Raw genomic sequence first — 13,971 nt, 5'->3', positions numbered from 1 at the left:
ATTTTAGATTCTTTATTAATGTGTAATGAGTAAGCAGCATCATAGCCATTAACGTCCACTCTAATTAAAAATCAATACTTTCTTCAGGATAAAATCCTGAATAATATATGATGCATTTTGTATTTAATCCTGATTTCCTAATTGAATGACATATTATTATGAGGCCTCTATCATGAGTAGTCGACAAAATGTGATTAAGCACGTTATATGCACGACCGTTAATTATTGATTATGGCGAAGTTTGAGACTCAAAACAATCAGGCAACCCTTTTTTTTCAATTGTTTTGTCGAGTTTTATTCCACCTCTTGGATCCCATTGCAAATATAGTAAACACTACACATCCCAAGTTGTTTCTTTTTAATCAAACATATTTACGTTAGTATCTAATTTCATTTTAATGCATCCATTCTAAAAAAAACAGTGCCATGCTCTTTATGCAAAATTAGTTTGAACGCCTCTGTATTTTCACTTATTTTTAATGCTACCATTTAACGAGAGTTATTTTATTTACTTCAGTTTTAATTCACATTTATCTCCTCTTAACATTTGCTCCAAACCAATTAAATATTAAATCTGTTTTTAAACATTTTATCCTTTCGTATATTTTGGCAATATTACGATGCACCACGCCTATAGTGTTTACCACTTCTCTTCAAACATTTGATTGCATTTGTTTCAGATTCTTCACTTTCAGCCTCTAATTGCTTGTTCAATCTGCTGGATGTAGGATATTTATCGTTTTGATCTACGATTCAATTAAACAATAGATATCATGTTCTTTTCATCGATATATGATCTTTATCGATTTGATCTATGATTCAATTAGACAATAGATATGTTCTTTTCATCGATATAGGATCTTGATCGATCTGATCTACGATTCAATTAAACAATTGATATCATGTTCTTTTCATCGATAAATGATCTTTATCGATTTGATCTATGATTCAATTAAACAATAGATATCATGTTATTTTCATCGATATAGGATCTTTATTGATTTGATCTATGATTCAATTAAACAATCGATATCATGTTCTTTTCATCGATATAGGATCTTTGATCTATGATTCAATTAGACAATAGATATCATCAATATATGATCTTTATCAATTTGATCTACGATTCAATTAGACAAGAGATATCATGTTCTTTTCATCGATATAACCATACCATGATTCATATTCTTGTTTTGTTTTTGACGTCATCTTCTTTGATTACCTCTGTGAAACCATTCTTTACCCATGATTCTGGCAATGTATTTATGTTAGCTGTTATCTTGTGCTGATATTTGTGTACTAAAATAACTTATCTTTTTATCTCTTGATTTTTTGTTGGATTTCATTATTCAAAATTTTGAGTAACTGCTCTAGTTGAGACTATAAGGTATTATAGCTTACAACTATAGCTTCAAGGCATCGACATCAGCGTGTATCTTCTGCTAAATCGTAAATACATTGTCATATATTATACACTGGTATTTCATACGCTCTTTCGTTTACACGTTGTATATCTGACATGGTTGTACATAAATGAATTGAGTCTGTGTATGAACTATATCTGTGAGTTTATAACAATTTAGGTCTTCTGTACTCAATAATCTATTTTTGTAGCGCTGGGATAATACATTTGTTCAATAACAGCCGAATTATTTTCCCAACATTATAACTGGCAAAGACTTTAGTAAACACAAATAATGCCTTTGGCATACCATTTTTGGGTGCTTTGGATACATAAAAAAATATATATTAAGAGGTTAGTGTTAGGACTGGTCGGCCTGGTGTCAGGATAATGTGACTGGGTGGAACATCATGCTACATGCTTGCGGTATGATGCCCCAGTGCTAGACATCACTATAAACTGTCACACTGCAGAACTCGTAGCGATATGACTGAAAAATTGTTAAAGCTAGCCAACAGAATTTAAAATGGACCTTGTTTTACTCTTGTCAGTGACGAAGTAAAAAAAAAATATTTTTTTTAGTTCGTGAGCAATAGTTTAATAACCAATAACAAAATCTATCCTATGTGGATTAAAGTTGTCTCTTTTCAACATGTACCTTCTTTTCCCTAATGTTTCTTCTATGAGTTGCCGTAGCTGACAAAACCTGGTCCAATCAGAATGGTTCCGTTGAAATTTTACTGCCATATGGACAGAATCACAATTTCACGTGTTGTATCAGAAATGTTTGTCCTTAAAGTTCCATTTTCTACTTCGAGATTTTAGAATGTATCTGTTGAATTTAACAGTAGTGGTTGAATGTTATATTTTCTATGTCGAGGTTTTAGACTGTGTTGTTTGAATTACACGGCGGTGGTTGAAATTTCGATGTCATACGTCGAGAATTTACGTATTGGTTCAACGAGTTTCTGTTGAAAGTTCCATTTCATCTGTTGAATTACACAACTCTGGTTGAAAATTCGATGTCCAATGTCGAGTTTTTATATTGTACCTTCTGAATTACACGGCGGTTGTTGAAACGTTTATGTCATAAGTCGCGAGTTTCAATTTAACATGTTGAATCATATTGATTGTGCTGAAAATTCCATTTCGTATGTTGAGTTTTCATATAATTTCTTCGCTTGACGTCGTGGACCGCGTTATTTTTAAACAAGGAGGCTGCTTATTGCTGCTGTGAAATTCAACAGATGAAATCTAAATATTCGCCATATGAAATGGAACTTTCATCACAAACGGTTACATACAACGTGTGAAATAGGTTTTCTCGACATATGATATTGAAATTTCAATCACCGCTGTGTAATTCAAAATATACAGTGTAAAAAGTCGACATAGGAATTAGAACTTTAAACCACCATTGCATAGTTCAACATATAAAATCTAAAATCTCGATCTTGAAAATGGAACTTTAAGAACATGCAGTTTGATCCAAATCGTGATATTGGATTCCTCGGCATACGATATCGAATATTCAACTGCAACTTTCTCATTGGACCAGCTTTTGTCCGCTGCGGTACGTCATATTTCTCCGAGATCTATTTTTCACTTTCTGTATCTCTCTTGCTGCTGTATTCGTATTTTCTGACTGATATTTACGTATCTCTTTGTATTACTTGTACTTGTTGGTTTATCACGTCATCGATGGTTAACGTTTTAATTCCAGATACTAATATTTTATCGAGTTGTTCTACTTTTTGTAAATCGGCATAAAGCTTTTAAAACAGTTCCTATCAATGATAGGCTTATTTGTAGATCGTTGGTGGAACAATTATATCAGTGGCCATGTCCGATAGACAGAATCTGCTGCAAAAACGCTTAAACTAATTGAAACTGTTTCTGTATCTGTCTCTAACAAATTCAAAACGTTCAGCATAAACTGAATCAGCAATCATTTGAATGTTATAGAATGTTCCAAAGATTTCATGTTTCCTCCTATTTTTTTTTCTCGTCCATTCTTTCCAACTATGTGTATTTTTCAATAAATGTTGCCTCAAGTTATCTCATAGTATGTTCATTTAAAATAGTTATGTTCAATTCCTATTTGTGATCTTCCGTTTATGGAGAAATCGTGTCGTTACTATTGCAGTTTCTGTAAATTCGAGTCCTTTTTCTAGCTGTGACTTTTTATGAAGACTGTTTTGGTAGATACAAAGTCAAGAATACACTGTAAAGCTGGGTATAGTTTTAAAGGGCGAGGTCTAGCACGGTGTATAGGTGTTGCTTTCAGCCAAGGTACTAGCAATTCACTCCATGATCTCGATCTGTACGAATAGGACATAAAAGGGAGGCCTTTGCATGAATGAAGTAAAGTTGGGTTTACCGCCACTTTGAACGAGTCAATGGATTTCTCGTAAATGTCGGTGTATCCGACGATGCTTTCAATGTTCACCATCCCATTCGGCAAAAAATAAATAAATAATTAAAAAAAAAATAAAAATATAGAGTCAGCCACCACCAAAACCATAGTTCAATATCAGTTTGGAATCTATTAAGTATTGCTCGATGTGTTTCGTGATCCCTTCATCGGTGTCACCGTTAACCTTTTAATAGTGTCTGATATTGTCGACCAAGACCATAAATAGTTGTACTGGTCTGTACCTGTGAACCAATTACATAAACATCTGATGATTTGATTTAATTTGCAATGCCTTAGTCGATCTTACCAGTATTATCTTCCAGAAAGAAACAAATCCATGTATTAGACAGTGCCAAGAAACCGTAGGAGATTAATCTATACTCTTCGTCTGTTTTCCGCCTTGATCGCTGTAACTGTAGCCATGTCTATCAACGTGTGATGTTTCCTATTGCATCCATACATTAGCTTTGATTAAACATCAGCACATTGTCTGGCTTCATTTTCTTTGAACACACAGACACACACACACACACACGTTATAATCTTCATAGTTCTATTAAACCTTTCGAACTTCAAATGATTTTTGTTTGAGTATGTTTGAAAAATACTCAGTGGTTTCCTTTTCTACCAAATAATTGACTTTCGTGCTGCTGAACTCTTTTCCCTCATCAGAGAGTATTTGTTCATACCTCGCCTTTGAAGTTTAAACATGTCTGTATCATCTCCCTTTTTCGTTTCCACTTCCTTAGAGCAGGAATGTATTGAGAAGATATATATCATTTTGAATATAGTTCGTGTAGCCATAGTTGTAGTTCATGTATGTATGCATGTTAACAATGTTTGCTGCTAATCATCCACATGAATGACATGGATCATTTTCCCTCCTTGTGTAATGTGCAGGTGGAGTGTTACAGTAGTCATTTTCTTTTCAGTTCAGCGTATTTTATTTTCTTGTTCGACACAGTTGATAGATGTGTATTTAAACAAGTAACCTTTTAGGACCATATTAGAGATGTATTTATATATTAATACAAGTCCAACATTTATTTTATTTTATTTTATTTTACTTTATTGTATACGTACTATCTTTAGGCGTTATAAACAAACCAAGTGAACATATCTCTAGAACTTTTTTCCCAATTTGATTAATATCCGATCTCTGCTGTTACACATGAAGATCTGACAGAAACCGCTTAGTGGTCATGTTTTGGTAACCTATGTTTTTACCATAATCACTAATTTTATCAACCCAGTCAGGTTAAGTCTTATATCTTCGCGTTTGAAGACAGAGTACTGTGGGCGAAGAGCATGAATGTGTACCAAACAACCTGATTCACTTTCAGATTTTTTTAACCTGCATTTCCACTGGCTAATTTAATCGTCACTAGAACACGACTCTTAAGCGGTCGTCGTCAGATCTTCACGTAAGGCAGCGGATATATGATTTTAATCACACTGTTGTTTTCCATAAATTGCATGTTTCCATCGATTATTTTATGACAGGTATCGGCAAATGTACCAGAAATCTGGATTGTACAGTACCTGCATAAAATTAGTTGTTCCATTTATTGTATGTCAGTATCTCAGATAAATTAGTTACTTTATATATTGTATTGCAGTTGTGTTCTGAGCAAACTAGCATAGCCTTAACAAGAATGGGCTAAAATTACGAAAAAGGGTATGTGATTTCCTGAAAATCTTTGTTGTTCAGTCCGTACCCCAAAGTAATTTTTTTCTTCGAGCTTTCAGGCCCAGTTCGCTCTAAATATTTAAGGTTTTTGGAAGCCATATAAAGTTTCTATACCCTTCCATTTTTATCTACTCAAACATTAAAAAACTTTTTTGTGACTTAGGTACGCTGTGTCATTTCTACAAGGAATTCTGAATCTTATTTGAAATGTCTTCTAATTCAGACTTTGCAATACCTTTATATACAAACATTTCAGTTAATTGGTGCTGCTTCTACTTTGTAAAATCTAGATTCGTAGGCATTGGAACTAAATTGAATGATTGTGGTTATTTTGAGAGATGACGAATTGTGCATTTCTTTTCTTTTCTTTTTCTTCCCGTTTTACTTTAGACTGAAAGCAATACCAGTATACTGGAAGCTAGTCATCTTTCATATAGTCAGCATATATTGCCATATATTGCCATTCTTGTTTGATTTCAACTCGATTTTAAAGATTTATGTTGTTTTTCGCTTTCAAACTCATTCATCTGAGGATATCTCCAATTTCTTGATTCTACTTTTACTAGTATATCTTGAAAATCAGAACAGTAAATGTTTTGCTTTCCAATAAATTTCTATTTGAACACTTATTGCTGAGTGAAATAATAAACTATCATCTTATAATTCAAGTCTAATTGCAATGATTTGTCTTTAAAACATAATGGATTTGTAATGATATTAGCGACAAAGCCTGGAAACTGTAATTACTCGCTGGCGTTTTCACTAGACTGACGATATGATGAAACCATTTTTCTCATTAGTTTTCAGAAATATCGATCTAACAACAGAAACATCTGTGTAATTTTACTGGATATCGACATAATTAATTGAATCAGTTCGTGTGTATACTGCGTTTTTTGAGAGATGCCCTTATCCTCAGTAAAAACTTTGCAATTTATCCAGAATTAACAAGGATCATGCCGAAAATGAAATACTTCAGTGTGTAGTTAATTAGAAGCAGTTAATGATAGTTGGGGTAATAAAACTCTGAAGCGTTGCTCCGCAACTGTAAATCCTTTCCGATTAAGGGTCCGGGAGGTCGAGTGCTCGCCTTTACAAATCACTGACATCTCACCTCTCTCTGGGTGAGTTCAAGTTCAATGTGGGTATGTGAGAAAGCTTGCCAGTAGCTTTTCGTGGGTCAGTAGTTCTTACCGGGATTTTCCCTGGTTCGTCCTCCACTTTGTTATACTGGATTCCGTGTATCGTGCTCTTAAAAATGGCTTTAAACTCAAAAGCAAGAGCAGCTTTCCCGTTAAGTAATGTTATGTGGGGAGGGGTAAATATAGTTTAGCATCAAAATAATGATGATGGAGGAATTATAATAGCAATGATCCGAGCAACGATCTTAATAATATTTGCTGAACTTCTCTCTCTCTCTCTCTCTCTCTCTCTCACTCTCTCTCTCCCCTCATATATATATATATGTGTGTGTGTGTGTGTGTGTGTGTGTGTGTGTGTGTGTGTGTGTGTGTCTGTGTGTGTGTGACCGGTTTCGCTTTATTAATAATACGAAATAAATTTTTATATGAGTTGTGATACTAATTGTGCAACATCAAATGTTATGTATTTGATAACACGCAAAAAATGTGGCATCCAATATATTGGACAGACCAGTCAACAAATATCTAAACGTATGAACCAACATAGATCAGACATAAAAAATTATATCGATCAATCATTTTCATCTCATGTTGCCGTACATTTTAACAAGAGTCCAAATACTTTGTAAGATTTCTCCTTTCAACTTATTGTTAAAGCTGATTCTGAGATTCAGTCTTAATACGGTAAAAGGCCTAAATTCCATTATACGGCAATCATTAATCATTTTTTTTTAAAATTATGTCCCCAGTTTACAATTAGTTAAGAATATTTTTATATTATTCTGATTTACAGAATAACTTAACTAGTGAAAGTATATTATATTATATTATATTATATTATATATATATATATATATATATATATATATATATATATATATATATATATATATATATATATATATATATATATATATATATATATATAGAATAAAATAGAGAAAAACAGTCATACATATAATTATATTGTTACAATAGATATATAATATATTCATTAAAAAGAAAACTAAATCAAACAAACAAAATTTATACAATTTTATATAGTGCATTCGCATCAAGGCAGTTAGGATACAAATGTTCTAACTTATGAATCAAATAAGTTTCTTTTATGAGTATATTCATGTCAACATGCACACGATCTATTGGCATGAAAGAAAAATCTAGTAGAGAGTGATTATTGGTGTTAAAGTGTGTTGATATATTAGAGGAAAACTGAGGATCTCTATAATTTTTATATGAAAGCGATGATTATTCATTCTCTTAAAAACTTGTTGTAGTGTTTGTCCAACATATTGGATGCTACATTTTGTACAGTCTATCAAATAAATCACGTCATTTGATATGGAGTTAGTGGTGTCACTTAGAGAAAATACCTCTTTTGTATTAGTGCTACTGAAAGAAGTACTTTCTCTTATGTTTGCACATTGAGAGCACAGGTGTCTGTTACATTTAAATGATGAAAATTTAGTTATAATTAGGAAATCTTGCAAATTCTCGGGTCTTCTATAAGCGAGAATCGGTTTATTTTTGTAAATTGATTTTACGCTGGTTTTATTTGAGAAATTTAGGAGACTATAATATTTATTAATTATACGACCTATATTAGGTAATGAAGGATTATATTGTATTGTGAAAGGAATTACATCTCTATTTGACATTATGCTGTGTTTAAAGTCTAATGTTGAGTAAGAATACGGGCTTTTTCTGCGCAGAATCAATTATATGTGTAGGATAATTTCTATTTTGGAAATACGTTTGTAATTTATTCGACGAATTTTGTAATTGACAATCATCTGAAATAATGCGTCGGTATCTTTTGTCCTGGCTATACGGTATAGCGTTTTTACATGGCATGGGATGACATGAAGAATATTCCACATATTGGTGGATATTAGTTTCCTTAATATGAATATTTGCAGAGATAGTGTTATCAATAATTGTTTATTACATTTACATCTAAAAATGAAAAATGCGTACTTGATGCGTTATTATTTAAACTTAATCGTCGGGTGAAAATGATTTAGGCGATCAATACATTTTTTCAGTTCTTCAGTTGGAATGGTTCCAGATCATAAATAATTATCGGCATTTGTGTTTCCCTCACATTCCAATATATATATATATATATATATATATATATATATATATATATATATATACACAGAGAGAGAGAGAGAGAGAATGATGTGGTATATTTAACATATATAAATAATAACCATGCATATTATGACTGAACAGGCAACACTTGTTGAAATTAATTGGAACAAAAGAAAGAGTTCGTTGCTATCTCTAAATACAGACTCTTCAGATTCGTTTTCCTGGTTTTTCTGTAATTTTAAATTGCATACAAGTTCACCAAACATTTAAATCTGCTCTTAAAAAGTTCATGCTTTCCATGGAAACTGTTTCTGTAAAGCAGGAATTCATTTTTTGAAAGAAAAGATTTCCACTGTACGTCTTAAAGTCTCATAATTATCTCAGTCGAAGCTGTCTTTGAAGTAATTCCCCCCCCCCCAAAAAAAAAAAAATAAATAAATAAGATACACGAGTTTTGAGATTCTTCCGAAAACATTATGTATTCAAATTACAGTGATATAATATACATGGAGCAAATTACCATGACGCCACCAGTAATGCCTTCAAGAATTAGTTTTTAAAGAAAAGATTCTTCAGCACCGGTCGACATAACTCTACTTCCTAGTTCCCATTCGCAACTTCTTGGGCATTTCATATAACAAATATAAATCTCGCAGGTATGAGCGAGAGGACGATTATAAAAAAGGACATAATGTGGCAGCCTAGGAAAGCGTATTGACAGAAAAACTCAACATTATTAAGGCTGTGAACCAAACAAAAGCTGTCTTCCGACGCATAAAGTATGAAAATCGTAAATATCACTCCGTTTCACGAAAACGAGCTGATTCTTGGATTGCAAGAGTGACCATACAGTTATAATTACTAAAGTCTCTGAGGTCCTTTGTTTTGAAGGCGGTGATGTAAGAATTTGCGTATTAACAGCTTCCCATTAATGCAAATAATTGAAGTAATTCTTTCTCTCGATGATAAACAATATGGCTTGACCAAATTTGCAACAAAATGCTGACCAAGGTGGTAACGGCAACTAGAATGTAATTCTTAGAAACAGTTGACGAATCAGATCTTTCTAATTACTGACTGGCATCGATGTATCATTTTGGAAGAATAGAAGCATTTACATTATCATTATATAAGCATTTACATTATCGTTATATAAGCATTTACATTATCATCTATACTCAGTTTGCTGTTTGTCCATCTCCGGTCACCAGTGATTGAAATATACCGTAATATTTGCCAAGCGTTTGATGACAATTTATTTATATATATATATATATACATATATATATATATATATATATATATATATATATATATATATATATATATATATATATATATATATATATATATTGGTAGAGCTCATTCATGGACTCCATAACTCAATAGAGTCTAGCATAAAGATTTCATTCGTAGTGTCTCTGGGAGAATATAATCTGGCATCACGGATCTCAGTCATGGGCTCTCTGGTAGAATAAAGTCTGGTATAAGGGTCTCAATTTATTTGTGTTTTAATTTACAATGACTATGTATGCGCAAGATAAAACTGCCTTTGAAAATATCGCAAAAGACGTGATTTTACAAAATTATAAACTGATGGGATTAAAAAATATGATCGTAGTTTATAGCTATAAATAAATACTTCCTACAATGAATGATATACACCTGACTCTGAAAACAATAGTGGCGAAACTATGAAATTCAAGACCCACATTAATTGTCACATTATTGAATCTAATGAAAATAATGTTTTAATGATGTTTCTTTCAACCTGTCACACATAGATATTTGATTAATGTTACCTGATACCTGTTTGCTCAATCGACATTTTTGTCGTCGGGGAGCATTTATAGCTATCCCTCAGTTAGCGACCGGGTCGGAAGTAATACAAATATTAAACATATCCCAAAGGGGAGATAAATGATACTTTTAATCAAGTACATAACAATTCAGAACGTATACGTATCAATTATACTTTTATGACCAAAGTTGTCTCCGGAGGGTAATTTGAGGCATTACTGCTTGATATCCTGTGTAATAAATCTAGAGTCTTTGCCATTTGCCACAGTGATTTATATAGTTGTTTTCAGACGGCATCGAAAATGGTGCTTGTACTGCACAAATAAAACTATACATTTATTACAATAGCAATTTTTTAAATTGTTTTTACCTATGTTAAAGCGAAAGTAGGCTTTCAACTCACATTTAAAAAGGTCGAGGCGTGCGCACTGTCAAAACTGCCTCCTTGTTTTGTTTTTAGTTTTTAGAAATGTTTTACCTAAACGCTAATTCCAGCATCTGTTGGTACATCCTCGACATTTTTCCTCAAGTCAAGAAAGAAACATTGGCTATATTCTCTGTGTGGTACTACGTTTGCTCACACTGTTCGTTATTGCGGCGGAAGGGGACAAAGCTGCAGCCTGAATATTTATATTTTTTTATATTGTGGCTGAAACATCAGTGGTGCACTTCGCCCAACGCGAATCACCAAACCCACACATTTTGATGTACTCATACCTGGACTAAATTCTTCTTATGTAACATTTCAGTAATTCGCAGTCAACAATTTCATTGGATTCATTGACAAACGTTATTTATTAGATTGGATGGGGGTAGAACTTATAGGAATGACAATGCTTGTAAATCTTACTGCAATCGACAGCAGCACGTGAGCAATTAAGGTGGTTACCCCTGTGGGGTTACACCATTATCTAATCACTATTGCCAGATATCACAAAATACATTAAGAATGTATTGACCTTTCGAAGGTAAATTGAATGCATACTGTTCGTGTAAGCAGTGGAGGGAAAGATATGAAATTATTTAAACCATTTTTCATTCGGTTCTAATTAATTTATTTTGTATGCAGCGGCAGCTATAATTCTCGATGATACATGGAAACAAATGATCAAACATATTGGCAGGCCATAGTGGCATCAAGAACACTTTTTATAAACAAGTATATGTCAGTGAAAGTGGCATCAAATACACTTTTTATATACACATGTTTGCGGCAGAGAATCGACACACGTGAAAACTCGGTCTTCATCCCTCACAAAATCACAATACGAATGACCCTAATTAAAAATTCAAATTAGTTTTATCTGATAAGACACATTCAAGCACCGAAGACGAATTTGTTTTCAAACTGTCTTATCAGTGCTGATAAACAAAGTGTATAACAGTCTAAATCTTTCGTTCTAAGTTGTGGATTCCAAAAGGGTACAGTGTAGGGTACAGAGCAGCGGGGAGGTGTGCTCTGATCGTGGTACTTTAAGTATGATCCGAGCAGCTGTGTTTTGAACTTTTTGAAGTTTCTGGAGCAGATATTGAGATGACCAGACATAACTGAGTTACAATAGTCCAGTCTTGAAAGTACTAATGAACACACAAGTGTTTTAGTGGCATCAACTGAAAGATATTTGCGAATTGAGCTGATATATTTACTTCGCTGAGGTGCATTTATATGTTTATTTTGCGGATGTGCATTATCTCTTTACTTTGATGGAAAAACTCACTTAAAAAAATAATAAATTTTTTATATATCTAAATGGAGACTGTGATTAAAACTCCATATTGAGTTTATAGTAAACGTATATATTTATAAGCACACATACATTTTCTCCATATGTTATTGTCCTTTTTCAATTTCATGTAAACGTTCGTGAATAATGATTAGAGACAGCTTGTATTTCACTTTGCGATATCACTCATTATTTATGTATTATATTTGGACCATACTTCCATTAAAATGGGAATACACATTTCATGAGCTATTGCTATTATTATTATTATTATTATTATTAATTTACATTGAATATAACTATGACTATGACAAATGGCCTTAATGCTACGTATTTACATTTTCAAAAAAACAATATTTTATCATTCACGAGCTAACAGATCAAGCTGTCTCCTAGTCACATGGGGAAGTTCTACTGTATTATCTGTCGGTTGTAAATCCAATGATTTAAATAATGAAAACACCTTAATTCCCCCCTGTAGCTCCAATAGCTCATGTGTGTGTGTGTGTGTGTTGGATTTTTAACATGTCTTTAAACCCTTTACAGTGATATAGCTACAAAAGAATAATAAAACGGTACTAACAGCTGTCTTGCTTGAGACTGGATTCTACCTGTCTGCGGCATGATGCCCCAAATGCTAGACATAACTATAAGATGCCTCACTGCAGACATCGTAGCGATATATGTTAAAGCTACGTTACAATTCCAGATCACACACACACACACACACACACACACACACACACACTTCAGAGCTCAGCGGATAGATCACTAGAACATAGTCCGCAGTGTTATTTTGTCAACCTCGCTGTGGTGCGAGAAACTGAGGAGAGTTGGAAGCTCTGGCTTTGAAAGCATACAGGTCTGAGTTTTGAATTGAGTTTCTGCCCACAGCCAATCAAACGTAAAGTGCGTCGTGATCAATTAACACAAAACCTTAAGCTTCTACAAGTCTCAAACGTTGTACAATGTCCATGATTCTGTTAATGAGCTTACAATGTCCATGCCTTCTGTTAATGAGCTTACGATAGTCATAATCGGTATCCAGAGACTGAAGCATTTTTCAACAAGAGTACTGTGGCACTGTGCTGCCATTCTCCTTATTCCAGGCCTTGAGACAATAAAATTCCGAGTGTTTGCTTAAGACTAAGATTTCATTTTCAGCCAATCAAACGGGGCGTTACAAACGTGAAGTTCCTTATTATTTTCAAGGCCAAACCCAGTTTCATCAGTCTTATGATTACCAGGCCTGACATAGTAGGTATTAATCTTTTGGCTGGGGTTTTGTTTTTACCATGAATCTGTACTAACAATATCACAAACAAACTCTTACCTCGCATGCGAATATAATCGCATCCGCAAAACAGACCCAAGTACGCGATTTCATATTTAATATTGAATTTCAATTATATTGAGGGAATATGACACTGAATTGCAATTATTGGATATGCAATCGAGTTTAAAATCATGCCCAAAAACAAGTTTGTTTTTCAATCCAATTGGTAGCTGATCTTCATTTAAAAAAACAAAGAATCTAACAAAAGTAGCACAAGCTTGAACAGGGTCGAAGCTCCAAAGAAGAATTCCAAACATCACGAGAGTCCATCATTTTCTTGATAATGTGACAGAAAGAAGGGCATACGGTGATTTAATTCAATGCATGATGCCTATTTCATTTTTGCACAAGAACCTTGTTTGCA

At 33.3% G+C, this 13,971-nt stretch overlaps 1 protein-coding gene across 1 annotated transcript in view; it reads left to right on the top strand.

The window, feature by feature from the left end:
* Positions 1-13,971, top strand: part of LOC149781263 (uncharacterized) — a 68,132-nt gene that overhangs the window by 42,112 nt on the left and 12,049 nt on the right. The gene's annotated exons all lie outside the window — the stretch shown is intronic.

Source organism: Sinohyriopsis cumingii, chromosome 15, assembly GCF_028554795.1.
Source record: "Sinohyriopsis cumingii isolate HCF-2022 chromosome 15, ASM2855479v2, whole genome shotgun sequence".
NCBI classification, from domain to species: Eukaryota; Metazoa; Mollusca; class Bivalvia; order Unionida; family Unionidae; genus Sinohyriopsis; species Sinohyriopsis cumingii.
This window is presented reverse-complemented; position numbering and strand designations above follow the sequence as displayed.